The sequence below is a fragment of the Pyricularia pennisetigena genome, chromosome 1 (genome assembly GCF_004337985.1).
Source record: "Pyricularia pennisetigena strain Br36 chromosome 1, whole genome shotgun sequence".
NCBI classification, from domain to species: Eukaryota; Fungi; Ascomycota; class Sordariomycetes; order Magnaporthales; family Pyriculariaceae; genus Pyricularia; species Pyricularia pennisetigena.
In genome coordinates this window covers 3075076-3078867 of record NC_043740.1, presented here as the reverse complement: position 1 = coordinate 3078867, position 3792 = coordinate 3075076, and positions in this window count along the sequence as shown.

The following is a 3792-nucleotide window of genomic DNA, read 5'->3' as shown; positions in this document are numbered from 1 at the left end:
TTTGGGAGAGTCTCGGAGGTTTCGAGTCTCCAGCAGAACGTTGATGGACCATTTATAGGACCCAGTGGCTACCCCGGATTTCTGCAGTACAGATGGAGGGGGAACAACCTTGTTTTCCCACAGCTGCTTGGAAACGTGCATGCACAATGGTTACTGAGTCCTGGGCTAACTGATTCTAGTGTACCGCTAAGTGAGGATTTACCTAGACCAAAATACCTACTTCGTCATACCCTGACACCACCTTCTGCCGGTTTCTTACCTTGCCAAGTGTGAAGTCAGTAAGAGAAAAAAAATAGTTGTAGCTTTGAATTTTTTGAATTTTTTTCTTTTTATAACTTGGCATGGGAATGTCCCCGATTTGATAGCCAGTCAGATGGATGGATGTTAATCCTGCGCACATTCAAATCGGGGTAAAAGTTCCCCACGGATGGATGGTAGCATGTTCGACCAAGGCTAGGCGAAATTTCGGCGTGTCAAGACTAGGGGCGTTTCTAGATACGTACCAAGACATAGAAGCACAGGATGATGATTATCAGCAGTCGATATAGGCCGACTTGAAGCTAGCGGCGCATCAAAGGCAGACTCCGTACTAAATAGATTTCATCACATCACATCCCGCATTTCTTTCTTTGGCGCACAGACAGCTGCAGCCAGGCCGCCAGGCTCCTTTTCTAACCTCCTTTGCCTACCCCTCTCCTGGGGATGAGTAAAAACTATCTACTTTCCCGAATGAGGCCTAGTATAGGCTGCTAGCACCTGAAAGCTGCGATGTGGCACGAGCGTCCTGCACGTCATCTCAGCATCAGGGGCATCTGATTGGCTTACAGAAACCGTCCACAAACGAGACGGTCTTCTTCACGTCCCCCGGCAGCTACCACTAACTACCTTAAGGAGGGTGCTTAGAACAGTACCTACCTACTCCTGGTAGGGCCTTCGGTTCCCAACCCAGCCTAAGTTTTGCATGTTCCTCTTCATTTCCCAAACTTTCCACCCTTTCTTCCCGTCCTTCATGCTTGCATCGAGGTTACTTTGCATACTGTAGACTATATCTGCCTAGAATGAATGATCCTCGGATGCACTAGACAAAGCTGATTGGGCGCCTTTTGCTGCTGCGCGATTTCTTTCCCTGCATGCCCAGGTTTGACATATAACCGGATGTGCCTTGTCCCCAGCTTCTTGGCAACTCACTGGAATGCAAAATGAAGAATAAATAAATTAATAAATTAATAGGTTCCATTCCTCGTGTCGAGGCTTATTGGCTTGCAGATGGACCTGGGCAACAGCTTACTTTCTGGATGCGAAAATCTGTACTAGGCCCACATCGAGGTACGGGGTAAGTACTGTACGACCAAGGCCCCTCCATATATCCCGCAAGCGCTATAGGGAACAAAAGCCTCCGTCTTTTTTTTTTTTTTTTTTTTTGTTTTCTCTTTGAGTGTCACCACACCACCATTTACATGGGGTAGGAGCGAATCACGAGCTGCGCGTCCTTGTGATCCATCGCCTGCACAAGCAACAGCTTCTCAATCCCCCACTCGCAAGGCCCCTCCTCCAATTGCAATACTGGAAAAAAATAAAGAGGTTCCTATTCTTGGTGCTCTGTCAATCTTGCCTATACCCGATACTTGATCGCCGACAACCGTCCCAACCTGTCCGTGCCATACACCCACAGGACGCATGGCGCATGTGAAATTTGTCTCAATGTTTGTGTGCCCCAGGTCTTTTCTCTGGTTTTACGGTACATACAATTTGGCTTTTTTTTTTTTTTTTTTTTTTTCTTCTTGGTTGGCTTTCTTGTCTGCCCCCTGACAATGCTATGTTAGACGAGATCTACTCGATGTGCTACCAAAAGCGGGCATGCCACCACTACCAGAGACTAGTACGTGTAAGACTGAAGCCGACTAAGCCTTCTGCCTCCCTCTTACATTCGCCCCTTAACTTTACCAACTTAGCGCTCCTTATACCGGGTTCCACCGGAAGGACGAAAGAAAAACAGGTTCTTGAATATGACCTTGGGCTGTCAGGCCTGGTTCTGACACAACTTTTCTGTAAGACTAGCGGGCAGACCAGAAACCCTTGAGATTTTTCGTCATGGCTTGCATTATGGCGCTCCAAGTAGGAAAGGTTGCGTGCATGTGGCGTGTGAGACAGGAACTTGTCTTTGCCCTTATCAAGAACGTCAGCCATGTCCCAGCCACACCTTGTGTCTTTCCCAAAGCCGAAGCAAAACCCCACCCACAAGCGCTCATGGGATCGACAAGTTCCTATGTGATCTGCCTTGACAATCCGTTTCCCCCCTCCTCATCCGCCCCCCCGCCACCATGAGACCCTTATCTGGAGCTATCCAACGCTCGCGGCTTGCCGGATCCTCGTTGCGAATTCGCGATACAACTGATGTTGACCGTAAATTAAAGACGCCAGAGATCGCCCATCTAGCCGAGCGGCGAACTAGTGCACTTGGGCAAGCCAGAAAATTTAAAGAGGTCACTTGTTTGGGACGATCCGTGACGGTGGGATCGTAAAAAAACACGGACTCAACCGAGAATGTACCCTAAATGACATTTTCCCATCATGGTTCAGTGGTAATCCATCTCACTTCGTACTGTGAGATGACTTTTTGTGGAGGGATGCGCACCAGGAGGGCTTGAGCGAGCGAGCGAGCCATACTGTTGGCCTCTGTCCATACGGCCCCTCCCTTGGGCACATATTCTACCACAACTTTGTGTGCCTTGACGCCGATCATCCTAAAAGTGTCACCCGCTCGCCGTCCGGGGTCCCCCCGCGTGCAGAGGGGGGAATACCCGGCCGGTCCTTCCGGAAGCTCCGTTCGCGGATATTTTGCTCCACCCCTCCACCCAACGGCTTTTCTTTTTTCTTCATGTCTTACTTGGTCCATCAGGAGGACAGGTCCGAGTGGACCAAGAATCTCCAGGCTAGTAGAGAATAACATCAGATGGCAACGTGGACCGGCTTCCGTGGACGTGTATCCTGGGTGGGTTGAGGTTATTGGGTTGTAGGAAAAAGGAACTAGTAGAGCTTAATAGCGGACCGAAGCGACTGGACGAACTCGTAACAGGGAGGGAGGGGTTTCCACGGGCCAAAGCAGAACGCTCGTGATGGGTTGTCAACCGGAGCATTTTTGGGTTGATGTTGTCATATTTCTTGGAGATTGCTCGGCGCGCAAGCAAGAGGTGAGGTGAGTGAGCCACTTGGTATTGTAGTAAGCCGTGGATGCCCGTGATGCTCACGCTCTTAGTGATGTGGCCCATGGGCAATGGTTGTCATTATTCCATTGAGACTGTACCTCTAGGTTAAAGTTCACCGCCCAGTGATATCCGGGGCCTGGGCTGATATCGACAACTGAACCCCCCCTTTTTTTCTCCCCCATACGCACGGAGCACCGAGTCTATTCGACATTCACTCTTTTGAGGTAATACCTGACAACATACAGGGGACCTGCCCGATCGATTAACAACCCGACGGTGGCAGTCGCACGGCTGGAGATATCATATAACTCAGTAGTGCGTCTACTACACAACAAGACCTATCGAAAAGGCCCATATATACCAATCCAAGCGGTTGAACGGATCATATAAAAACAAGAAACCCTAAGCCACCTAGCAATAACTAGTAAAACAAAACCCAGAGACCCTCCAGTTTCATCATGCCACACATTAATTTGTATCGTCTTTTCCATCGTAACAGTCCGAGACTCCCAGTTCATTGTACACCAGCTCGACGATCCTCGCGCCGAGACTCCCACGCACTCCTAGCCATCTGGAGCATCATTGT